The following is a 27,409-nucleotide window of genomic DNA, read 5'->3' on the forward strand; positions in this document are numbered from 1 at the left end:
GGGCAGGCTGTGCCACAGAAATCATAGTAAGTGTTGGCTGGGCAGGCAATTTCTAGGGTAAAAGAAAACAAATTATCCCAAAAGAAGAGGACATGGCTGCCTCGCTGCCACCAAACAAAGAGACAACCACAACGTTATTTTGCAACCCTGGTTGGCAACGTAAGTAAAAATAGATGCAAGGGGGCTGTGATTTGGTCTTTCCTTCCTCCCCAAACATTTAAAGGCAGCCACAGAAGCACTCATCCATACTTATCGAAGCTGTATTCCCTGCGAAAACCTGCTCTTTACAACTGAATCAGAGCAAATGACTATCCGTCGAAAACCTGAATTGCCATTTGCTCCGATTCAGCGTTAAAGATGATGTTTTCTGGGGAAAGCAGCAAGGCAAAACAAAAACACTTGCACCCAGACCAGGAAAACACATATCTGTGCCTAGAAAGCACGGGGCAAAAGGTAAATGTATACAAGTCCTAATTTCAACTGATTTAATCTGGATCCATATTTTTCTTTTTTAATGATATTTTTTCTGCAAAAAGAAGAAGAAAGAGGGGAAATAAGTAATTCAAGCTCCTCCTCCCCCTGCTGTGGGAACAGAATCTGACACTAGGGCAATTATATTGGGGGGTGGTAATTAGTGAAATATTTGTCCCTTATCCCCCAGGTGAAATACCTTGCTATAAATGTTAGTTCTACAGAGCAAAGCCTTTGAAATTAATGAACATGACTAACGCCCATTAATGTAAGTGCATTTACCCTGAGTAAAACTTAGCTGGATATTGTCCTAAACATTTAACTAAAGATGGCAGGAAGCTTTGCTGAATAGAGATTACTTGTGAGAGTAAATATTGTGTAGGAGGATCTCGTCTATTAAAAAGGGCATTTCTTCATAATACAGCACTGAGGACATAAACCTCTTCAGGCACACGGGCATACTTGGAGTTTTGAGTAAGTGCTTTGGGCACCAATCACAAAATGGCTGCCAATGGGGATGTGCCACAAAAAACGGGCTGCTGTAGGGGCGTGGTGTAACACAAATGTTGTAACCTTTCCTCATAGGGGAGAAAAAGAGACGGTGAGAGATGGAGGAGCTGTGTGTGTGTGTGTGAGTGAGAGAGAGAGAGAGAGAGAGAGCGCTATGCAAGCCTGCAGTGCTGCAAACTTCACTTCTCATTTTTGGCTTTTTGCCAAAAATGGCTGTCCCCCTGCCCCGAGTCCTGGCATGCAGCCCCAAACAGATTACCCCTGTGGGAATGTGGCTCACAACAGAAAAGCTCCCCTGAACTAAAGACATAGAAATGAACATGTGCACATTTGCACATTATAAGTGGTGACATCATAGATAGCTCAAGAGGAACCATGCTCACCACACTTAAGTTCTTTCCTCCAGTTTGGCACCGTCACTCCCAGCATCTCACACATCTCTTCATAAGCTTCTATGGCTCCACAGAGCATGAGATTGCCTGGTCCGAACCGGCAGAGGTCATAGATGCAGGATTCATAATAAGAAGCTGGATCCTCATGCCAGTGACACTCTGAGAAAGGCCCAGAGCGATCTCTTAGAATCCCACACATTTGCTCAAACTCTTGCTGCTTTACGCAAGGCTCAAATCCTCCAGTGTCGTTTCTGCACCTGAAAGTGTGAGTAGCGGTTAACTGGAACTACTGAACTACTGTGCATTTCTGTACAGTAGTTCTGTACAAAACTCCATAGATCCACCCAAACAGGCAAGATTTAAGCCACGTTCAAGATTGGGCTCTGGTGAATCTCCAGAGGAGTTTTATGAAATCTCCCCAATTCCAGAACTTCCAAGCAGGACAACAGCTCCTTTCCAATATCCAGTAATGCCCAATCCTCCTCAAGTGCCTATTTTTGGCTAGGAAAAGAAGAGATTGACAGCCGTCACTTATACTAATAGCAAGTGGAAGTGATGAATTATATTGCTGTAGCCAAAACACAAAGACCCAAAAAGGAGGTACCAGCATACTTAGGGGAACCTCAAGATTTACAGTAGTAGAAAAATTCTTAAGGCAGACAATCCAATGAGGAATAAGCATGTTCAGGGACCACATAATGCCTGTTGTGTGAGGAATGGAAAGGGGAATGGAGTATCTAATAAAGGGCATGACTGACTATCACACTGAACAAGAGCACTCTGCTCTGCAAGGTTCCATTGCAGGTCCCCATTGTGAACACTAATTCTGAAATGGTGTGGACCATTCTCCCTGAAACCAATCAGAGAATGCTGTTTCTCAGCAGAGACAGATGCACATAAATTTAGTGGTCAGGCTGCTATGGAAACACATTCATCATATTCATGAAAAGATGCCAAGCGCAAGGGAAAGCACATATTTCTGTTTTGTAGCAGATTTGCATAGAGCTGATCGACTGGCCCATTTATCAGTCATGAAGCCATCTCCACACCCTTCCATGAAATAGTGTTTGGTTTTTTAAGCGAACAAGCAACAGAGTAGAAAATATATATATATAAAGCCATTAAAAAGCCAGACATTTTAAGTAGATAAGCAAGTGAACACTTATGACCAGCCCAAGACTAATTGCTGCCTGAGGCAAAGGATAATATGACACCTGATCCATGTACAGAAACTGTCCAGGCTTAGGAAGCACAGGGAGGCCACGTGTCACACAGATCAGTCCTCCAACATTTCCCCATCACTTCCCATCCACCAACATCTGCTGCCTAATGGAAGGATCAAAGGACCAGTGGTGAGAAGGAAAACTAAGCAGATAGTCAGACTGGAAAATGGGGGGTAACAGTCTGCATTTGATTCAGATGCAGGAATGCATGAGGAGCAAAGGCAGTTGAAGAGCATGTACTGCAGCAAAGAAAGCCCTCATCAGCTCCTGTTTCCATGCACGTGTGAATGCACCAGCACCACTATAAATGGCGAAGGAAAGATGAAGGGTATAAACGTACTCTGAGGGGCTTCTGTCTGACATCCAAGCGTTGCCGAACTCCGCATCGTTCTTGGCTTTCTTGCCATCGGGCAAGACCTTATCATCCCTGCGGATGCTGTTGAAGTTCCCACACATCCCGTGCAGCTTTCCCCAGTATTCTGGGCCTACACGGACAAACAAAGCATGGCGGCCATTGTACTGGATCTCCAGATTGGGGGGCGCTCTCAAAGTCACCACGTTCCTCCTTTGCGTGATGTTGGCCAACTGCTTCAGCTCTGTTGGCAAGGGGGTCTGCCTCCCATCGACCTGAAAAGGGAACAGAAGTCCAAATGGGAACCAGAGGGGAAATTGTGGGTTACAACACCACAAAGCAAGGCCCAAGGAGGACGCCTTTCCCACGGTGGGACACACATGCCAGGCTGTTGAAACAGCCACTGCTTGCAATTGCTGGCACTGCTTCTTCCTAGACTTCTCCACCCCCACCTCCACTCTGGAGATCTAAAGAAAATGGGCCCTGGGAATTAACCCTCCACATATTTGAAGAGTATTATCACGTCCCTCTTCAGACTTCTCCTCTCCAGGCTAAGATGTGGGATGTAACATAAGCAGTCAAGTACAACACTTCCTGTTTGCCCAGAGTAGACACACAGGGGGATGTTACTCCAGTTCCAGGAGGACTGGTCTGGAGCATCCTCTCCCTGCGTTTGACCAGGTAGGTGGGCGTGACCCCCGTGAGACCCCTGTAAAAGGGCCAGTCCCGCAGCCATCTTCCCTTTACTCTTTTGCTGCTTTCTTCTGATACTGATGTATTTTGCTGTCTGCTGGCTCTGAGCCAGCAGCACATGGGCTCAAATCCCTACATGGGATGAACCCACTCTCTTTTCTGTAAGTACAAGCTAAAAGCCTGCCTTCAGGGAACCTACTGTGAACTGAATGTAGGTAAACTTCTTATCATTACTTTTAAAAGAAAACTGTTGTGTCTTTATTCTTTTTAAGAGGAGTAAAAGGGGAACTTACCAGGATCAAGCCCAATCTGGACAAGCCTGATTGGATGGTTTAAGTCGGTCATGGCTAAACCTGGCCCTCCAGCTGTTTTAGGACTACAACTCCCATCATCCCTAGCTAACAGGACCGGTGGTCAGGGATGATGGGAATTGTAGTCCCAAAACATCTGGAGGGCCAAGTCTGGCCATGCCTGGCTTAAGTAAAGAGATTCAAATGAGTTTACCTACTAGCTTCCTGCTATATACTGGGGAATGTACTCTGCTACTGACTCACTAGCGTGAGTGAGGAAGGATAATCAAATCAATCTTTATTACGGTCCAGAGACCCAACAAATCATTATAAAGCAATACACAATCCATACAGCCTACCTCCAGGTTAAACAAGCATTTTGTTCAGAAGACAGGGATCACTGGTTCTTGCAACCACTGACAAAAACTTTGCCACTGCTAATGTTCTAGCGTTTGTCTGATCTTCCAGTAGGAACCTGACATAGTGAGCCTCTGATTTTCCCAGGAAAGGTACCAGCAAGGGTAATATCAGTTCAGCCCTGGCTTGCTCATATTTCGCACAGTGAAGAAAGGATAATATTTAATCAATATATCCTCTCCTACTATCAACAACATTCTCACATAAGATAGTTCCTTCCACCTTTCCTCATGGGATGTGTTCCTTAAGAATGGCTTCTGGTTATGCTGCTCTATAATGTGCATTTTCCAATCTGCTTGTGTTTGATTCCCACCCCACGGCCTCTTCTTTGAGTCCCAACAAATTCTGCTCACCTCCACATCTTTGCCTTGTTCCAAAACAACATGAGAATGGAACTGCTTGGAGACAAGCCATATCTCCACTCGGTAAAGAAAGGACACCAGAGGACTCTGGAAATTCTTGTTAGCCGCCACCACCCGGAAGGAGAGGTCAGTAGAGGAGCCATCAGTCTTTGAGATCTCATAGGCGCAAGTGCCCTGGAAATGCGCCACAGCCCCGTCGAAAGTGAAATAATGCGGATCCCCGGACACGGTGCAAGTGGCCAGCCGAGGCCTGCAGCCCAGCTTGCCATCCTTGAGGGCACATTGCTGTCCGTGGCTGCAGCTTGCTGGGACGCAGTGGAAGGCGAAAGAAGCATCACAACTGCACCTTTGTGTGCAACCAGAGAGCCAGAGAAGGTCTCCGATCTGGTAGGGAAAGCAGCCATGAAGAGAGAAAGAATGGCCATTGTGAAAAGATCACGAATATATATATATATATATGAGCATATCTCTGAAATATGAAACTATAAGGATGCCTCCAGGGATTCAAGAGCAAATTAGGGTTGCACAATTAAAGGGGATTAAAGTGCTCTGTCCCCACTAGTGCAACAAATCCACTTTAAAAAGGAAACGAGTTTTGGCAGTTAGGAAAGAGATGAGGAAATGCATTGAAAAACATGAGATGAATGGATGATTAATGGGAAGACGAGTATACACTCTGGAAGCAAACCAGGACGAGTATTTATTTGTTGTAGACCCTCCCCACAAACAATTCAGGATAAATGCTCAGTAAAGACTGGACATGGTCTAAACACTTGCATAAGCTCATATTGGCTTTGAATCTAGCAGAGTAATCTTAATTCTCTCCTTAAAAAACAACAACACAGCATTGCATGCCAGTATTTTGAAATGGGATTTTAACAACATCAGGGAGGGTGAAATCTACTCACATTGTAGTACAGCCCATTGTGTTTACATCCACATTGCTCAGGCTGAACACACTTGTCTCCATTCCACAAGTATCCATCATCACAGGCGCACCCTTCTGAGCACAGGGGGCTGCAGAGGTGTTTAAATGTGGAGCTCAAGCACAGATCTTGGCAAGGCGGCTTGCAGAGCTCATAGTGACTATTTGCTGGGCAATCTGCAGCTGAAAAGAAGAGGATAAACAAGGATGAGAAATGGTTTGTTTTTCCACCACCAAAATACAGTACTGTAGCAGGGATTTTTCAAAATCTGGAGTGGTTGTTTATATTTTTCACTGCTTACAAAAGCCATTGCTCTCACCTATGGTTTTAGGACTCTTAAAGATGTATTATTATTGTGCCACCATCATTGTAATGCAGCATTTACATACAGTGACTGAGCTTATCAATTAAAGAATTGCCTTAGTGATTATTCTGACAGTGGTTTACTTACAAATTCTCCAATGGGCAGGTTCATGTGCTTTTCCATACATCAGTCAGAAGGTTGCACAGGCAGTAATTTATTATTATTATTATTATTATTATTATTATTATTATTATTATTATTATTATACCACCCTATACTTGCAGGTCTCAGGGCAGTTTACAGAATACAATTAAAATATAAAACCACAAAATCCATAATCAAAATAAAAACAATAAGTATCGTTTAGTTCCAAAGTGGTGAAAGTTCCTAAATGATTGGTATAGGAACTCAAGAGTGGCTGATGAGAGCCATGTGGTTTGAGCTTGGTTTGAGTTTCACAAGTAGACTGTGGAGGGCTTCATAAGCTAGTTCCTCCAAGGTGAAGGGAAGTGGACACAGCCAAGCCTGGCAGGACGGCTTACTCTATGGTATTAACCTCTTCATGCATTAATTAGACATAAACATGTTGGTTGTATGAGGCAGGTTATTCCACAGCAGACACCCCCAAACTCAGCCCTCCAGCTGTTTTGGGACTACGACTCCCACCATCCCTAGCTAACAGGACCTGTGGTCAAGGATGATGGGAATTGTAGTTCCAAAACAGCTGGAGGGCCGAGTTTGGGGATGCCTGTCCCACAGTGACCTCATTTGGGCTACAACCCTGATCATATCAGATCAGATTTGATCTGAATAGCTACAGTCCTGTTGACACTCAGTACCTGAGGTAGCTAATGGTGGGAAGGATTTTGTCCTTGGTACATGTTCACCTATTCTGCCAGCCCTCACAGCATTGACTTTTAATGCTGTTCCTCCCTCTCTTTGCCTACACTACAACATAGTTGGCAGGGCACATATGGGACGCTTCCAAATCTGCACTAATTTGCTCCATTTTCTTTTCACTGCCCCAAAGTTTAAGTTTACACTTAGAATCAGTAATGGAGGTCAGATGAGCAGTGAACCCCACTATGCTGTCCTCTGCTGCTTCGAATGCAAAGAACAATGGAGTAGTCACAGGAACAGAAAGCATGTATGTTTAAGCAAACATGTCCTTGAGGGCCAATTGTAAGAGTCATGTATTGGGAAATGGAAGTTTGAGGGCTGCAATGGAAGTGGGCCAATGTGAGCAGAGCCCAAAACTGTATGATGTGCCGAGTTTCACAAAATGGACCTACCACAGAAAAAGTCCGTCCTCCAGGGCCGGAGGGTTACATTGGCTCTTTGGCAGGCTGCTGCATATGTCTGAATGGACCAGCACAAGACGTTGTTGTCCCCGGCGGAGATGTGTAGGTCAAAAATGCAACGTGTCAGATAAGGCTCTGGGTCAACTTGCAAGTGACAAGATGCAAATGGCCCATCAGGATTCTGTATTATCCAGCACAGAGATATAGATTGGACGAGACTTCCCCGCCGACCAAATATAGCAGAAGAGGCACCATGGGGAATGTCTGTTGACCTCCAGTCTAGGGCAGTGTCCAAGGCATGCTTCACTGTAGATCCATTGCGTGTCTCCGAATCGTCGTCAGCGACCCCATTGAAGTTCCCACACAGCCCACATACCTGGCCTTGGTATTGAGGGGAAAGTGTGACAAAGACGCTGTGGGCCAGGTCATAGCTCACTGTTAGCCCAAAGTCTGTCTTTAAAACTGTGTAAAACCCATGCTGGTAAATGACAATTCCTTGGTTTTCCAAATGCACTGGAAGGATTGCGACCACGCCATCAATCTGTGTGAGCAAAAGAAGAACATTGAACCTTTCTTCCCCGAAACCCATCACTCTAGAAAATGGCAGGCAGCTCTAGACGGTATTTCAATTTCCCACAGTGCATGTGGGAGACAGCAAGTATTAATTGCCAGAGGAAGTGAGGTCTATTCATTTACAGTCCAATCCCCCAATATCCGCTTAGGAGCGAGCCAAACTGAGTTCCATGGGGTCTGCTGCCAGGTAAATGTACAGGATTGCAGCAGAAGATGGGCTTTTTCAGGATGCCAATTTAAAACGCATCTGTTGCTGTTTTAATGGTGCTCAATTTCACTGTGAGCTGAATTGTTTAGGTTGCATCTATCCTGACTTTATGTCAGCCACCTTGAGTTGCAGATGGTTGTAAACAGGCGGAAAATCAAAATCGTGATCATTAATTGTTTTAAATGTTGTAAGCCGCTGTGGGAAAATGCTGCATTTCAAACAGAGGCCAACACTCACCAAGTAAATAAATAAATAAATAAATAAATAAATAAATAAATGCACTATTGAGCACATGGTGCTCTCCAGCTTTTGTATGGGACTACAGCTCCCATGCCTCCTGGAACTGATGGGAATTGTAGTCCTCTCCCCCAAAAAACTGACAGAAATATATATTTTTAACTGCCGCTGTATCTGTACTGTCTCTGTTATACCCAATTGCAATTCAATGTATTCCTGTTGTGTTTTATGATTTCCCTGATATTGTAAGTGAGCCGGAACTGGTCTGTGACTGTAACAATAAAATTCATTCAACTGACAGAAAGCTGCTGTAATTGAGTGGTCAGCTGTTGTAACTTTGCATTTCATTTCTCTCTGACAGCACTGCTTACAATCCCCCACTATTATGCATGCCGTACATCCAATGAAGGGGAAGCTTATGCCACAGTAAACGTGCTAGTCTTGTAAGAGCTGTAAATACCTTTTTCTTGTGGAATAGTAACATGTACGGATTTGTTTGCAAGGCTGGCTGATGACACTAAACAATCTTTTGTGGCACTAGGCTACTCTGCACCGATGGAATGTCAGCTGCACTCCATCTGCCCAGGTTTTGGGCGTGGTGAAGGAGGAAGGTTTAAGAGTTTAAAATTTTACAAAATAAAGAAAAGATAAGTAGGCAAAGACTTAGTGGGTTCAATAGAGAAGAGTGTGAGATGTCAGCGAATCCTCATCTTTCTTAGGTGCCGATGTGCACAGTTCAATCATTGGACCTGTTTAATATTACACTGCACTGGCTTATATGTGATACCCTGCTTCTGATTCTTTTAGTCGTAATTGGAATATAACAGCACTTAGTAAGCACCCTAACAATAAATAAGATGGAGAGACTCCATCAGGCAAGGCCTCCTTCCACCTCCCTTGCCCCACCACCTTCTTGTCTCTGCTTCTCAATTTGTATTGTATTATTTTATGTACAGTGGTACCTCTGGTTGTGAACAGGATCTGTTCCAGAGCCCCATTCGCAACCTGAGCAGAATGCAACCTGCGTCTGTGCATTCTGCGATTTGCCGCTTCTGCGCATGCGCGTGACATCATTTTGAGCGCCTGCGCGAGTGGCGAAACCCGGAAGTAACCCTTTCCTGTACTTCCAGGTCACCGCGGGACACAACCTGAAAAGATTTAACCCGAAGCGTCTTTAACCCTGAGGTATGACTGTGCTGTGTCTTGCCATTGTTTTATTGATTATAGTTTAGAAATTATTAATTGTAACTGTTGAGTGGATTTCTGTTTAACTTTTATATGTTATTCTTATTTAATACTATTCTAATGATTGTTGAATGTTACTTTTTTGATGTAGGTTGCCTATTTTAAAGTTATGTTTTATTATCACATTTTTGTATTGCATCAGATTGTTATAAGATGCACATCTTTTGTTTCTTCAGCTTGTAAACTACCTTGAGTATTGTAAGATAGGAAGACGGTATACAAATTAAAAATGATGATGATAGTGATAAATTAGCCAAGCTGTGAATACGTAAGAATGTTCTTACCTTGACTCTGCCCCTGTGTCCGCTCTGCAGATGTATCTGGGTGTGGTTCACCTGCACAAACACCTCTGATGCTGCAGATAATGGGCTGCTGGACTGCTTCTCGCTCTTCAGTTCAACTTTAAAAGCTGCTAAAGGCTTGGACACCCCACACAGTTCAGCCAAGACGTATGTGGAAGTGCCCTGAAAGCTATAATGCCAGCCATCAAAACTGACGTAGTGGGAAAACCCAGAAACCAGACAAATACCATCCAACAATGGATGACACCCATACACCCCCCTCTGGGTACCGCAGAATTGTCCAGGTCCGCACAGGGACTCAACAGCAACGACGGCATAGGTAGGTCCATTACACTGATACATCTTTTGGCAGTTTTCTCCTTTCTGGAAGAATGTTTCCCCTTTCAGGTAATACTGTCCCTTGTAAAAGCAGCCACACTGCTCCAGAGGCACACACTCAATGCCACTCAGCACAAACCCTGCTTTGCACTGGCATCCTTCGACACATGCGGACCAGCTGCAGTTCTTGGGCATAGCCAGTTCAGCACAAGAGGCAGGGCAGGGAGAACCACAGAGTACATAATGGCTATTTGATGGGCAGGTAAAGTCTGGAAAATAAAAACATCACATAGAATATTCATTTATTTCTAGCTAAGACTGAGCCTTTGCACACACTCCCAGGCATCCAGTTCACTCCCACTGCTAGTTTGGGAAGTGGACTAAACGCAGGCAAAAGGTAAAGGAAGGTAAAGGACCCCTGGAGGGTTAAGTCCAGTCAAAGGTGACTATGGGGTTGCAGTGCTAATCTCGCTGTCAGGCTGAGGGAGCTGGCTTTTGTCCACAGACAGCTTTCCGGGTCATGTGGCCAGCATGACTAAACCACTTCTGGCGCAATGGGACACCGTGATGGAAACCAGAGCGCACAGAAATGCTGTTTAGCTTCCCACCACAGTGGTACCTATTTATCTACTTGCACTGGTGTGCTTTCGAACTGCTAGGTTGGCAGGAGCTGGGACAGAGCAACGGGAACTCACCCCGACACGGGGATTTGAACCGCTGACCTTCTGATTGTCAAATCCAAGAGGCTCAGTGGTTTAGACCACAGTGCTACCACAACGTTAGCCACAACCCATGTCTATCCTGTATCAATCTGGTTGTTTATTTATGAACTTCAGCATTTTTATGTATCCCCCCCTCCAAAAAAACCCCACAAGCTACGATTCGAGTTGAGAAAAGGAATAACTTGGTTGCATTTCAACCTGGTGATGTGCACACAGCCAGATTTTTTAAATAAACTGGTGCAGAAAGAAGCAACGCCCACCATGTATACCTGAAGGAGCATCTCCACCCCCATCGTTCAGCCCAGACACTGAGGTCCAGCTCTGAGGGCCTTCTGGCAGTTCCCTCACTGCAAGAAGTGAGGTTACAGGGAACCAGGCAGAGGACCTTCTCGGTAGTGACACCCGCCCTGTGGAGCGCCTTCCTGTCAGATGTTAAGGAAATTAAAAAAACTATCTGACTTTTAGAAGACATCTGAAGGCAATCCTGTTTAGAGGAGTTTTTAATGTCTGATGTTTTATTGTGCTTTTAATTCTGTTGGGAGCCACCCAGAGTGGCTGGGGAGTCCCGGCCAGATGGGTGGGGTATAAATAAATTGTTGTTGTTGTTGTTGTTGTTCAAGCTTCCTAGACTTCCTCCCGAAGAGTTCTACAATTCCTTCAACATCAAACTTAGCTGGCACCATGCTTGCACAGCAGTTCAAAAGCAAAAAATATTTGCAGCCTTATTTATGGCTCAAGCCACCGTTAATCTGTGCTGAAGCAACATTTCTATACCTGCTCCAGCTTGAGCTCCCCTAGGAGCTGTCCATCTTGAACACATCCCAGTCACCAGGAGCAGAACACTTGGAGGCATGGCTAAGGGTAGGCAGATGAATACTGGGAGATTTAAAAGCATTCCGACACCACACTACAGTAAATGGGAATATTTCAGCATGGAAGCAAGGGGAAAGAGCACTTTTCCTAGTCCAGAGATCTGCTGCTCATTCTATAGCAATAAAACACTTGCTTTAAGTTCCTCCTCTATCCTTACGCCTTCCGTCTCTCCCTCGCCCCATCACTCTCTGCATGCCCCAAATGGAGCTTCTGTTCCACGCGAACTGGGGACCTGAACCAGAATGATCCTGGACAGAGAATACAACACTTTGGTGTAGATCTCCGCTTGTAATGCCTGGATGGCACAGGAGATAAAGGCCCACCTTGCTTGTAAAACATTTTCCCATTATTGTTTTGTCTCTAGAAGGTCCTTCTAAGGACAAACACAATGAACCTGCAAGTTGCACTTTGCAATTAGAAAATTAAAAAGCCCTGTCTCAGAAAACGTGTTTTCCAGGCCTTCTGCTTTCTGTGATACTCTGTGAAAATTAAATAAAACTGTCTGACTGCTTGCTTTTAGTCCAAAAGGCTTGCTTGGGTTGGGAAGACAAAAATAAATTCTATTCTCTGACATAGCCAAATGTTACAGAAATACTCAGTGCTTTTTTAGCTTTTGAGAAAGTGGCCAAGTCAGATTTCAGTGTCAAAGAACAATATCAGGCCATGCTGCATATACAGGTATGCACTCTGTGCTAAAATAATTAAAATTCTGTCCCCCCAAAATGTGACTATTATGACCTTGTAGATGGAACCAGCATACATTTCCCCCCTATTTTGCACAAATCATCCTGCATTTTAAAATTATTTTGCCTAATTTGTTTATGGTTCAGCTAGTCACGGGAAAAGCCATACACGTTTCTAAACACCATCCTTTGACCTCCTAGATCTGTTACTTAACAATTTCCTCTGTTGTGATTTCAGTATCACCTACAGACTTTGAAAGCACCCCTTTCTCAGCCATGAGCTCTAGGAGAATAGGAAGCTGAGTCTACGCTGAATTCTGTGCCCAATGGAGCCCACACATTTCCTGCAATCCTGCAGAAAAATAAGAGTCTTGTACCCTAAATATATTTTTCTCTACTGAAAAATTGCCTACCACATCCAGCAATCTCTCTCCACGGCTGAATGTTGATGCCTCTAGCTTGGCACTGCTGGGAATAACTCTGCAGCAACTCGCAGAGAGTCTTGCGGCTGCTTGTGCTTGCGCACATGTCCCTCACACAGTTTTCCAAGTGGAGCCGAGCATCTTCTGGGCTGTTACAGTGTTTAAAGGGCCCGTTCACATCGCTTATAATTCCGCAGCGGTCCTTCGATCTGAACCTGGCTACTTCAGTCTCACTGCACGCAGACAGAGCCCCAACTGCTCTGCAGTAGAACGGAGAGCTTGCATGCATCCAGCTGTTTCCAAACGCATGAGCATTCTTTACAAGAGTACCATTGGGGGTCCTGAAGTCATCAAGACGGTTCCCATTGAAATCTCCACCGAGGCCACAAAGGGAGCCAGAATAAGTCTCGGGAAGAGAAACAGACACGTAGAAAACCCAGTCGTAGGAGAAAGAGAGGCCAAAATCAGTCTCAACGATGACGAAGCGGCCAGAGACACTGCAATAGGCGTTGAGTTTTCCTGATGCGAGGGTGACAGGCAGGTTCATCAGGTACCCATTTACCTAGGACAAAAATGGGGGTGCGAACATTCTGTGACATGTGTATGTCAAGGCCAAGGGTTTAAGCTTGCCAGCAATGCATTTGTTATTTATTTATTAACAACATTTAAAAAGGTTGCCGAATAACAGGAATTCTCTGGGCAGTTCTCAATTTCTTTTTTTAAAAAAAGTATAACCAAACCATAAAAATACAAATAGCGCATTAAATTAGGTGGCAGGGAAACAGAGACTCCCAGATTAGCCTTGTTGAATGAAGGTGGTACCCAGGACAATCGTGAATAGGCATTAAGTCTTTTTATAGTTTATCAGTGACAAAGCCTGCATTTTATGCTAACTTGCGCTTTAAGCAGTCTTCATTTTCAAGCTGGAATTTTTATGTCAATATCATAGTGCCCATACCATAATACTGTTATACGAATTTTGGTGTGACCGCATTGGGAATTCTGTATACAGTTCTGGTTGCCTCAGCTCAGAAAGGATATTGAAGGGTTGGGAAAGGTTCAGAAGCAGGCAACCAAAATGGTCAAGGGGGCGGAGAGACTCTCCTGTGAGCAAAGGCTGCAGTATTTGAGACTTCCCAGTTTAGAGAAGAAGCTTGTTAGAGGTGGCATGACAGAAGCTTCTGAAACTGTATACAGTCATACCTTGGTTGTTGAACGCCTTGGTACTGGGATGTTTTGGCTCCCGAACGCCGCAAACCTGGAAGTGAGTGTTCCAGTTTGCGAACGTTTTTTGGAAGCCAAACGTCTGATGTGGCTTCTGCGGCTTCCAATTGAGTGCAGGAATCTCCTGCAGCCAATCGGAAGCCGCACCTTGGTTTTTGAACCGTTCCAGGAGTCGAACAGACTCCCAGAACGGATTAAGTTCCACAGCCAAGGTACGGCTGTACATTATGTAGAAGGCAGATAGAAATAAGTTCTTCTCTCTCTTTCATAACACTAGAATTTGTAGGCATCCAATGAATGCTGAAAGATTTGGTGCAGACCCAAACTGATAGCCATCACATTATCTTGTCAAAGCAAATCCCAAAGCTTTATCTATGTGCCTTGTGAAGAATACTTACTTTTTGCCTGTCTTGAATGTCCCAGGTTCTAGTATGATGAGCCCTTTGCATCCTACATTTGGGGCAGAAAGGGAGCCAGAGAAGAAGGGATAACACAGCAAAGCCTTACCTGTATTTTGTCTTCCTGTCCTGCTTCTATAATAATTTGCTCCCCATAGATATCGAGCTCCAACTGCTTCACTGTCGTCACCGCGAGGGAGGCCTTGTGTGTATTCAGCACTTTGATCGTGAAACCCGGAAGCTTTCCTGGGGGGCCACAGTAGGTAGTCAGGGTGTATTTGCAGGCGCCTCGGAAACCATAAATGTGATTATCATATGTGATGTAGCGAGAATGGCTGTATATCCACATAGTGCCGTTTTTCATGGGGTAACAGCCCCGTTTTTCATCCATAACTTTGCATATTTCCAGAGGCCCGCAGGCATGTTCCTGGCATTCCATGTGGCGCGCAGGCTGCTTGCAGGAACATTTCTTGCTGCAAGTGTCTGTCAGGATCACTTCCTCTCCCAGCTGGTAATAGCGGCCATCCAGCATGCAGCCACACATCCTCCTGGGCACGCACACCCCGGAGTGAAGAACATAGCCTTCTTGGCAGAAGCAGCCTGCCACACAGGGCTTTGTGCAACGGGAGGGTGCATTGAGGTTGGCGCAAGTGGCTGGGCAGGCCGGGCCACAGAAGTCATAATACTGGTTGAACGGACAGGTAAAACCTGTGGGGGAGAAAAACGTGAAATGCTTTGGAAGCCGTTCATGCTCAAACTTAGCATATCAAGGCAAAGTCCTGGTAAGGTCTCTCTTTTTTTGCATTTGTATCGATCAAACATTTTGGTGCACAGAGGGCCTTCTGGCGGTTCCCTCGCTACGAGAAGCCAAGTTACAGGGAACCAGGCAGAGGGCCTTCTCGGTAGTGGCGCCCGCCCTGTGGAACGCCCTCCCACCAGATGTCAAAGAGAAAAATAACTACCAAACTTTTAGAAGACATCTGAAGGCAGCCCTGTTTAGGGAAGCTTTTAATGTTTAATAGGTTATTGTATTTTAGTGTTTTGTTGGAAGCTGCCTAGAGTGGCTGGGGAAACCCAGCCAGATGGGCAGGGTATAAATAATGTATTATTATTATTATTATTATTATTATTATTATTATTATTATTATTATTATCACGGTTCCTACAGAAGGCAAAGGTAAATTATGTTTGAGAGGTTAGCCATAAGACATTTGCCTTATCCATTTGTCTAATCCAGATGTTTGGGAGCGCAAATTCCACTAGCCCCAGTCAGCATGGCCAATGGTCAGGGATGATGGGAGTTGTAGTCCCAAAGATATTGTGGGCTGATCTTAATTATGAGACTCTCAGCAGCTTTGACAGAGATGTCAAGAATATTTTTTTTTATTAAGATATTTATTAGAATTTTCCATTTTATACAAACAAAGAAAAAATTAAAAAGAAAAAATAATAAAAACACATAAAGTTCATAACTTATTTTTCAATAACATATTTCCCTGACCTCCTCATGCCTCCCCTTCTTGTATTCCAGTTCAAATTATTTATCCAGCAAATCCTTATCTCATAGCATTACAGTTAGAAAACCCCTTATTTTCTATCCATCTTCTTAAATTATTGTAGCTTAAACTTTTACTTATATACAAAGAAAAAAGAACCATGAGATGTCAAGAATATTACATTGATATGCATATTGCATGCATGTTAGGGGCATATTATTGTCCTATAGACACACAGCTATTAGTAATGATTATTCTACCCCTCTTTTCTATTTAGTGCACACACAGAATGGTTGAATCTCTATGTAGGAGAGAACCTGCTTGGGGTCCTTATGACTCACAGCAGTAGCACCAGGAACAACCTAGAAATCATCTTGTATTGTCTGCAGGAGGATAGACAATGAGGTGCCCTCCAGACGTGGCCTCTCCTTCCTTGGAGGTTTTTAAGCACAGGTTGGATGGCCACCTGTCATGGATGCTTTAGCTGAGATTCCTGCACAGCAGAGGATTGGACATGGGGACCCTGGGGGTCCCTTCCAACTCTATGTCTCTATGTTGTTGGACTACAGCTCCCTGTTGGGATACTGCCGGGGAGACATAGCTGTCAACCTTCCCTTTTTTGGTGGGAAATTGCCTTATTCCAGCGCCATTTCCCACTGCTTCCCGCTGCTATCCCGGATTGGTAGATATCCCATAGACTGTCCCCGGGACAGGTGAGGCTGCTGATCCCTTATTTTCGAGGCTGCTGATCCCTTATTTTCAAATCTGAAAGTTGACAGCTATGCGGGGAGACGGGGGGCATCAGGCAGGCCCCCAGTTGGCTCCGGATGGTCACTGGTCTCCCGTGGAACAGCATCAGTCAGTCAGCGAAACAAGCCTCAGATATGATTAGAGACCCGTGCACACTCTGTCAGCAGAGTGTGTAAATCACCTCACAGCGAAGAGGCGGACAGAGAGATGTGCAAGCAAAAATGTACAGCATTTATTCAACATAGTTCAGGAACAAAGGAAAACATGTGTGCATGCCTTTGTGTCCAGCAAAACAGCAGTATAGCAAAAGCAACATACAAAGGAAGTTCCCAGCAGACTGTGCTGGATGTAAACAGGCATGTGATACACAACAGTCATGCCTGACCCGTTTAAGGTGGAATGTAACTATATCCTAACACTCCCATCACCACCAACCACTGGTGATGTTAGCTGGGGCTGATAGGAGCTGGAGTGCAACAACATCTAGATGGAACCACATAGGCTATCCTGCTGCTTAGTGACAACTGTATGGTGACTGGCAGGATTTTAGACAGAAAGCTTTCCCAGCTCCAGCTGGAGGAGTTGGGGCTTTCTGCATGCGGAACATATGCTCCACAGTGACTGAGCCTTCCCCCAGCAAAAACCGATGGCAGTCTTGAACCAGAGGTTCTTGCAAGGGGTCTAGGCATCTTACTGGGGAAGCTCTCAGGCAGAAGCAGTTATTGGTCTAATGTGCGAGCACTTCAACATAAAAGCAAATACCCCTTTTTGCTTACTGCATCCAATCTCCCAACGCCAGTTTGTCACCTTCACACCAATAATGGTGCACATCTCATCATAGGCTTCAATAGCTCCACATAGCATGCGGTTGGCCTGTCCGTACTGGCAGAGGTCATAAACACAGGACTCATAATAAGGGTCAGGGCTTCTGTGCCAATGGCACTCGGAGAAGGGCCCAGGATCGCTGATCAGGATAGCACACTTCCGCTCAAACACATGTTGTTTGGGGCATGGATGAAGACGCCCAGTGTCGTTCTGACACCTAAAAGAATCATGGGAAGAACAAGGCTAGATGCAGGCACATCAAAGAAGCGTTTCAGTCTAAAGCGTTGTAAATTTAAACAGGGAAAACAGGTAGAGAAAAACAGGACTCCACGTCGCCATCTGGTGGCACAATGTTATATCGCATAAACAACGCATATAAATCACTTTTTCTTTACCAGACTAGCTGAGTCCCAAGAACTGCGGCAAGACTGAAGGAGAACCAGCTGTTTATTAATTGAAATATTTTGCACCACTCTGGTTAAAATGCTAACTCAAAGGTGGTTTATAATGTATGTTACACTGTATATCCATGTGAAACAATCAGGAAAACTGGTTAAATTAATCTCATCATTTAAAATGATGATGAATCACAATCATATCAGAAAGTTCTTCTGAACAAAAATTTGCTTGCCCTTGCTAAATATGACGGATACTCTGAAAATATTTGAAATTTACTCTCTTGCTAAATTCTGCCATTTCACATTTTGTATAATCCACATTATAATGTGATTTTGAAAAACAAGCAGCAAAACAAAACAGAATTTAACATGTAATAACTTCAAATCTGATCAGATGTATTGGGTGTTTTTTTTTAAAAAAAAGGAAGTCATAAAATAGGAAATGTCATAAGCGGCCTACTTGTCAAATGCAAAATGTATGTCATCCCCTAAATACTATCAAATATCAAAACATCCTCTGGTTGCCATTGGGGCATGGAGGAACCACAACTGGGAGCTGGATGGCAGCTCACCAGAGTGTTTCTTGTTCTTCTCTCTTCTCCTTAGGGGAAGACAAAACGTCAACAGCCTCTCTAGCGGCAATTGGAAAGAGAGAGGAGTGCCTTGTGGGAGAACTGCTTTTCTTCCATCACCTCTGCTGATAAGGTTGGGCAGTTGTGCTTCCCTAAGAAAGGGTTTCATGCAAGACTGGTTCAAGATTTTTTGCTGCCTGAGGCAAAAAATAAAATTAAAAAATGGCTCCCCCACAATTCCATGTACAGAATCTCAGTGGACTTGTGGTTGAATCTTACTTAAACACACAGCATCTGAGGCCAGCAGGCTGTTTTACAAGGTGTAGGGCAGGTTGTGAGACACACCACGGCATCTGCTGTATAAGCTAATTCAACTCTGCCTTATGGCAGGACCAGCCCTGTTTGCATGCAATATAGGTCACAGGAGAACAGAGCAGGTTCCATTTTGGCTCTGGGGGGAAGAGAGTAGTCCTACCACTTGGGGCTGGTGTTTGATATCCAGGCATTCCCAAACTCTGCATCACTCAGATCTTTCTCTCCACCGGGCAGGACTTTATCATCAGTGGCATCACCGTTGAAATTTCCACATATTCCGCACAGCTGATGCTGGTACTCTGGGCCCACACGGATGAACAAACTGCTGGCCCCATTGAACTGGATCTCTAAGTTGGCTTTCGTTCTTACGACCACCATGTGCCTCAGTCTGAAGATCAGAGCAATGGATCCAACATGGGCTGGCAACTGGGTCCTTCTGCCATTAACCTGTATATTAAAAGGGGCAGGGAAAGAAAAGCAGTTTCTGTAGTACTAGCTTTGTTTTTCCTGTTAGCTGTGTTGCTAACAGTAAGGCGGTGGGGGTCTTGAACCAGGGCAGTAAATAAAGAGCTAACTTGTGATATATCAGTGGTTCAGTGCTCATTTCTTCTCTTTCCAAAATAGATTTTATGTAGAACAATTGCAAATGCAGTAATAAAATAGTCCACTTGTGATATACCAGTGGTTCAGTGCTCAGACGTCGGTCTGGTAATCAGACATTTCGTCGCTAAAGAGCTTAGTCATCAAGCTTTGTAGTAAATAATATACAGGAAAAGACAGTATATGAATGACTTAAAGTAGGGATATATCTGTTTCCATCTGTGCGTTTCCATCGGGAGGAGCATAGAAAGAGGACAAAGTCCTTCAGTTTGTTAAACCTCCTATTTAATAGAATTTCCAAAATCTTTTTTGGAAAGAGAAGAAATGAGCACTGAACCACTGATATATCACAAGAGAACTCTTTATTTACTGTGTTTGCTATTGTTTAAGATAAAACCTATTTGGGAAAGAACCTACTTCTGCCATTTTTATGGATGCTTATTGCTTGTTTACAGATAGTTGCCTTGTGTCAATATTATCTCGTGTCGATTGCAGTAGTCATTGTATCACCACCCTGTTCGTTGTTTTCTTGCCTGGTAACCAGCCATGTTCAACAGAGGGTAGCTCAGTAGGCACTGCCACACCAACCTGGGTCTGCCCTCAGCCACCCCCCCCCCAGCTGCCTACCTTAGTTACAAGAAGACAATGCCAGCCAACCACCTCTGCTTTGGTCTCAGTTTTGCTCCGGCAGCCCAGCAGAAAGGAGGGCGGGGGCCAAACTAGCATTAGTTGGTGTGACGTTAACATATGAGTGCTGGAGGTGAAATAGTTAAACAGGTTACCCAATCGGAACCTGGAGGGGTGGAGTCAGAGGGACTATAAAACCAGCTCTGGGAGGGGTGGAGGGGAGAGTTTGTTGGGAGTTGGGTGGTTGGTTGGAGTGGGAGTGAATTGGGATAGAGTCTGTGGGGAGGTTGAGTTAGTGTAGCGAAATAAGCTGAGTCAGGAACAGTTAGGGGCTAGGAAGACAAGCAAATCAGAGAGGTGGTTTAGTGAGTGAGAGCAGGTAGCGGAAGTTATAGGTCTGGATAGGCACCCGATGAATGTAATTGACTGATACTGTTTATGAAACCACACACTTGTTAAACTGCAATAAATAAACAAAAGTTTGTGTTCCAATTTAAACCTGACTGGACTCAGTATTGTACCAGGTAGGGCCTGGGTGGTGGCAGTGAGAAATAAAGTGGTGGCACAGGGATCAATAGACGGTGAAATGTTTATTAAAAATTTTTATTAAAAAAAAAAACAATAGACGGTGAAATGTCCAGGGACCCTGTGTGATCGCCACAGTTGGTTCCCCCTATCTTTCGTTCTAACTCTGCCTACCATTGTCCAGCCACCTTACCAGTCGCATTGGGCCCCAGCCGCCCCTGGCCACACACCCTCCAGTTCCAAATCCAACATCAGGTCCATTGGCCCTGCCGACTAAATCAGCGCAAGCACGCAGGCCTGATAACAGTGAGCATCCCGCCCCAACTCACATGGGCAGCTTTGCCTCGCTCTAGGACGATGTGGAAACTCGAGTGGCTGGTGAGGAGCCAGATTTCTACTCGGTAAACAAAGGATACGCTGGGTTTCCAGAAATGCCTGTTGGCAGCCATAACCCGGAAGGAGAAATCACGGGAAGAGTTGCAAGTGTAAGAGACCTCGTAGTCACAGCTGCCCTGGAAGTGAACCACCGCACCGTCAAAGGTGAAGTAGTGAGGGTCTCCCGTCACAACGCAGGTGGTCAGGAAACTCCGGCAGCCCCACTGTCCGTCCCTCAGGGCGCATTGCTGGCCCTGGTTGCATTTAGCTGTGAAACAACGGAAATTGCCCTGGGGGTCACAGATGCATTTTTTAGCACAGCCAGGCAGCCAGATATGGCCTCTAACCTGCATGAGGAAGACAAAGGGAAATGGCCATCATATAATACAGTGGTACCTTGGGTTACAGACACTTCAGGCTACAGACGCTTCAGGTTACAGACTCCACTAACCCAGAAAAAGTACCTCAGGTTAAAAACTTTGCTTCAAGATGAGAACAGAAATTGCACAGTGGCAGCGCGGTGGCAGCGGGAGGCCCCATTAGCTAAAGTGGTACCTCAGGTTAAGAACAATTTCAGGTTAAGAATGGACCTCCAGAATGAATTAAGTTCTTAACCCAAGGTACCATTGTATAACTCCTTCAATACACCCACAGCTGGCTCAAGACATTTTCCTGCCTTAGGCAAAGGTGGCAAGGTAATAACTTGGGCAATATTAGGAAGTGGCCTTAAAGCAGAAGAGACTTATTTAGCAGCCCGCTACGATCTCAGGCCCAGGTGTTGCTCACAACCTGCTGCCTGGTCCCTTCCATACGGAAAGCAAGGGCTCCACTCCTGATCTATAACCCCTCCCAATTATGCATTATTCGGGAAGCTTTTATTGTTTTATGTTTTGCTGTGTTCCTTTATATTTTGTTGGAAGTGGCTGCCCAAAATGGCTGGGGCAAACCAGTCGGATGGGTGAAGTACAACAGACAAACAAACATTATATTATAAGAATTTTAAGGTCTCAAATATAGAATAAATGTTCATAAATGCACATATCTAAATATATGAACCATGTGCCTGAAATAGTATGGGAGAGCAATCCTGGAGCCATTCTGACTCTCCCAATGACTTCAAATATTCCTCTGCAGTAAGGGAGGCAAATGGGGAAAGCCGTCCCATTGTCTTTTCGCTTGCAAATCCTGTCTTAAGGGTGAATTTGTGTATGAATAGGGTGAGCCTGTGACCTGAATTCAGGAACTAAAGTATTAACCATCACAAAAGAATGGCCAGGCTGTCCAGGTAATGCAATCAGTGACCATTGTCAGGTATCCTGGCAGACAGGACTTCTGCTGTAGACCGCCTCCTTCTGTGAGGCATGTATGATGTTTTGGGCAGGTGGTCTTGGGCTACAGGGTGGGCAATTTCAAAAGTCTATATAAGGGTTTGTGCACCACTGTTCAGGGTTCCCCTCCCTCCTGTGTGTAGTGAGTGGGGACCCTGTTGAAACAGCTCCTTGAATAAAGATCAGGCTTGCAAGCCACTTTGCTTCTCAATATACTCTGGTCGGCCTCTGTTATTTTCTCCTACTGACAGGGAACCCACTTAAGGACTCTATACAGGCTCTGGAACACAGCGGTACCTTGGGTTACAGATTCTTCAGGTTACAGACGCTTCAGGTTACAGATTCCGCTAACCCAGAAATAGTACCTTGGGTTAAGAACTTTGCTTCAGGATGAGAACAGAAATTGCGCGGTGGCGGCAGCGGGAGGCCCCATTAGCTAAAGTGGTACCTCAGGTTAAGAACGGTTTCAGGTTAAGAACAGACCTCCAGAACAAATTAAGTTCTTAACCCGAGGTACCACTGTACCCCAAAAGGGAAAGGGAGCAGTTTTAATAATAATAATGATAATGATAATGATAATGATAATGATAATGAGAATAAGAATAAGAATAAGAATAAGAATAAGAATAAGAATAAGAATAAGAATAATAGGCTTTGACTGGACTGGACAACCAGCTCACTTTGTAGTGGCGGCCATCATGCTTGCAGCCACACTGCTCAGGCAAGACGCACTCATTGCCATTCCAATAGTAACCGTCGTCACAGAAGCACCCTTCAGAGCAAGTAGAGGCAGAGTCGTTCTGGAGCCAGGTCCCGAAGCACAACTGATGCGAAGGACTGCCACAGAGCTCGTAGTGACTGTGTTGTGGGCATTGGAGATCTAGGGGTGGGGAACAAGAAAATGCTTTTCCTGAAAATAATTTTCTGGCAAGTTTTGGATTTTTCTTTTCTTTTTTCGACCTCCTCCTGAACCGTTAACAGAGGATTTCAGTCCTCCCCTACAGAGTGCTTGGCAAAATGGTTTCTGCACTCCTGACGTTAATGTTGGTTGCAGCTGTGGATCAACTAACATAGCAGATGGTTACAGGTAGGTAGCCGTGTTGGTCTGCCATAGTCGAAACAAAATAAAAAAAATCCTTCCAGTAGCACCTTGGAGACCAACTAAGTTTGTTATTGGTATGAGCTTTGCAGAATGGTGTGTGGATAAGCCCACTGCTAATGCACTATTTGTGCATCATTAACATTTTGGAACACAACAGCAACAACCACCACCAGTCTGAAGCAGCCCAGAGTTTCATTCAACATTAAATAAACCAAATTTTAACAAAAGATAGTTTTCAGAGATAAGGTGTTGGAGAATTTCAACTCCTTCTCCAAGGAGTTCTCCAAGTCCCCATTACACACACATTTTGCCACCCACAAAAACCATGGAGAAATTTGGGAGACCATTTTACTCAATTAAGTTTTATTCAGAACCATTGAAATCAATGTACCTAACTTAGTTGTGTTCATTAATTTCAACGGATCTCCTCTGAGTAAAGTTTACTTCAATACCATACCGAGTTTGTAAAATTCTGCGATCTCCACCTCACTGAGAAGCAAATGCCTTTTAAAAATTACAGCAGCCTTTTCGGCAGGGAGCTATTATTTTTACATAATTTTTTCACCACAAGACAAGGAGGAGAAGAAATAAAGTAAATTGTGAGGCCGGTGAAACAGAAAGCAATTTTTTCTCTCTCTCTCTCCTTATGGGCATGTTTTCCCCTAAATACGAAAGTTCAATGATAATTATAACCATTTTCTTCTTATGTCCATGTAGTGTAATTGTTGTGCATGTAAGTAGGGAAGGGGAAGGAATTCAGCTTGAATTTCAGTGACAATCTACCTAATCTGCATGTTCTGCCATCTTTCTTTTGCATTTTTCTGCAGCTCCCATTTGTGTACAAAAAAGGCCTTCTTTTAATGGAAAGTTTGTGTTAAGATGCATATCGTAGTGAAAATAACATATAAAGTGCACTGTTTAAGTTGCTTTGCAAAAATGGGAAATCAGGTAAAATACAGTACAAAAAAATGTGTATATTGGGGGGAAGTGTGCAATTACATTTTTACAGGTTTTCATGAGCATTTGTAAAATCGCAAACCGTTGCAAAAATGTAGAGAACTGAACTTAAGACTGGGAAAAATGAGAAACGATGAGAAACCAACATGGAAAGATTTCTCCGCTTCAAGTGTAGTAACACAGCTCCAAGATACGTACTGCAGAAAGTATCGTTCCTCCAAGCTGAGATGCTCAGGTTTTCTCTCTGGCAGGCTGCGGCATACTTCTGAATGGACTGGCACAGGACCCTTCTGTCACCTGGGGAGGCACAGAGGTCAAATATACAATCAGACAGATAGGGCTCAGGGCTAATTTCAGACCGACAAGGAGCAAAGGGCCCAGTGGGGTTCTGGATGATCCAACATTCGCATTTTGCCTTGAGGATCTGTTCCTGCTCCAGGCACTGAGGGTATGGGTCAGCTGAGCCACCGTCACAGCCCGGCACAGTCTCAGATTTCCAACCCGCAGCGAAGTAGGAGACATTCTTCCCCAAGGATCCGTCTTGCATCATAAAGTCATCAGCGGCAGCTCCATTGAAGTTCCCACAAAGCCCGCAGGTGTGGCCCATGTATTCGGCTGGGATGGTGACAAAAAGGCTGTGGGCCAGGTCAAAGCTCACTGCCAGGCCAAACTTTGCTCTCAGTGTTGTGTACACTCCATGCCGATAAATGACAGCTTCTCCTTGATTAACGTTGGCTGGAAGGTTTGCAGTTATCCCATCAATCTGATTGAAAGAAGCAAAAAGTCAGAGACTGGTTAATCTGAAGGGTCATCAAGGAACTGGCACTCTTCTCGACTTCCGGAGGCGGCGCCACCGGCAATGGCGGATTCCCTCTAGTTCTGAGGGATTTAGCAACGCGGAAATCGGGTCTTGCCGCTACGGCGAAGCGGGGACCCTCCTGAAACCACAGGCGGGTGAAGCCTGTGACTGTGGGACTCGGCGGGCGCCTTCAGCGCCCCCCCCAATCTGCAAAGGAGCCCGGTAACGAGCTCCGGAGTGAAACGGGGTGTCTGGTGCGGTGCTGAGAGTCAATTGCTTCTTCCGTGGAGTGAAGCCGCACAGCTGTTGCCGGAGAGCGCTGACCTTTTTCCTGCGACAATTCGGCTATCAAACAACTACCCATGAGTAGGTCAAGTTTAAAGATCGGGGAATAAGGAAAAAAAAGTACTAATTTGGCCCCGAAGCGGAAAGGTGTAAACAGGAAGTCCGCCTTCCGCTTTTTGTAAATAGACTGAAGCAAAAACCCTGCAACCTAATAGCCTGGAAAGTTGTTTTAAAGATTGAAATTTCCTGCATCTATAACCAACAAAACCCCCTTGGAAGCAGGAGAAAAGGGGGGGGGATCTGACTGTTTAAGCCTGCAAGAGAGAGAGTAAAGGAATATAAGTTTCCATCGTCCCAAACCTGGGAAAGGGGTGTCAGGACAGAAATTGTTGGAGACGTCCATTGATTAAAAGTGGAGCACTTTGACAGATAGTTAAAAAAGAGAAACAAATTAACTTCAACGCTGCTTTCTGCATTTCTGCATTTTAAAGAAACAAAGTATTTGAAAATCGAAAGTAATTCTCCTTTGTTGGATACGTTCTTCAAAGATGGATACAAATAGAAATTGTGTCCCCTAGAGGGAGCCTGTCAGTTTGTTGTTGCAGTTTATTCGGAGACTCCACAGCTGCGAGATTGAGATCGTGGGACCAGTCGTTCGACCTTGAACAGAAATGTGTTGGGAGAAAGTTTTGGTGTCTGCCCTTGGCAAAACAAATGCTTTGCTGGAGCAGTTGCATGAGAAAATGAACTTGATGAATGAAAAGTTGGACTTGATGACTGCTGTAGCCAGTGAATATGAATTAACAGGAAACAAGGACAAAGAAATTATACAGGAAACTGGTTTGACAGGGCAAGTCCAAGGGCAGATGAAGACGGAAGAGGTTGTGACTGCATCCCAAGTAATACAAATACAAATGGTGAGACCTAAAGTCCTGCAGGAGCAAAAGCTGCTGCATTGGAAGATTGAACTTGGAGTGTGTTTGGAAGTATCTGGAGTCAAGGAAGCTCTCAATTCTGGTGGGACTATGAAGCAGGTTGACAATTACTTTTTGGATAACTACTTTTTGGATTACAATGACAATGACGGGGAGTGGGACTCAGGGGAATGGGCTAGCTTGATGAAGGAAAACGGAGATTATCACCGGTTGGAATTCCCCGGAGACCCACTCCTCAAGGAGAAAGGAAAGAAATTACGAAAGAAACCAACAAAGGATAAAGAAGAGCGTAAACACAAACAAGAACAAGAAAATATGCAGAAGTGGCATAGAAGAGACTTAAGGGCCTCGGACATAAGATCACCAGATTGATGGACTGGATGCAATGGTCAGAAAGGACTGACATAACCCGAGACCAGGAAGAAGGGACGTTGGATAAAAACTAGAGAAGAGGAAAAGTTTATAAAAAGAAAAATTTCTTTCTATTTTGGGAATTAGTGTAACACTAATGAAATATTAGGGATTATGCTGGAAAGGAACTAATTGGCTTTAGTAGAAAGGATTTAAGGAATTATGTAGAAACATGGTTTAAATTTTGAATTTTAAGGTTTTTAAGGTAAGATAAGGTTAAAGAAATTAAGGTAAACTGAACAATAGATTATGTAAAAGATGGAAAGGATATGTTGAGTTAATTAAATAAGATAGACTGTTAAGATAAATTATTTAAACAAAAATTGAGAAATATGGGAAGAATTTGCTGAAATAACGAATTAAGCTAGAACACAAAAAGGGAGGCGTGAGGAGGTCCAAGAAACAAGCAAATGAAAAGATGCAATATGGGATCTGTATTTTTCTTCTTTGCTTTTTCTTTTTATTTTTCTCTTTATTTTTTGTTGTATTTTTCTTTTTTTTTTTAATAAATTTTTTATTGGTTTTTCCACACATAATACAAAACAATACAACACAATACATAGACATACAAACATATAAACACGTATACTTTCTTAACCTTTCTTTTCTTGAACCTTCTTTCAGCGACTTCCCCATACCTCCCCTTTCTGCATCCCTGTTATC

The 27,409-nt window shown here is 44.3% G+C and overlaps 2 protein-coding genes across 2 annotated transcripts in view; one reads left to right on the top strand and one right to left on the bottom strand.

Moving 5' to 3' along the window:
* LOC310769052 (membrane-spanning 4-domains subfamily A member 4A-like) overlaps positions 1-27,409 on the bottom strand; it is a 639,318-nt gene that overhangs the window by 219,037 nt on the left and 392,872 nt on the right. The window lies entirely within an intron of this gene.
* LOC310768100 (uncharacterized protein) overlaps positions 1-27,409 on the top strand; it is a gene marked incomplete at its 5' end in the record, with an annotated part of 210,707 nt that overhangs the window by 107,706 nt on the left and 75,592 nt on the right. The gene's annotated exons all lie outside the window — the stretch shown is intronic.

The sequence above is a fragment of the Podarcis filfolensis genome, assembly GCF_964270895.1.
Source record: "Podarcis filfolensis genome assembly, chromosome: 8".
NCBI classification, from domain to species: Eukaryota; Metazoa; Chordata; class Lepidosauria; order Squamata; family Lacertidae; genus Podarcis; species Podarcis filfolensis.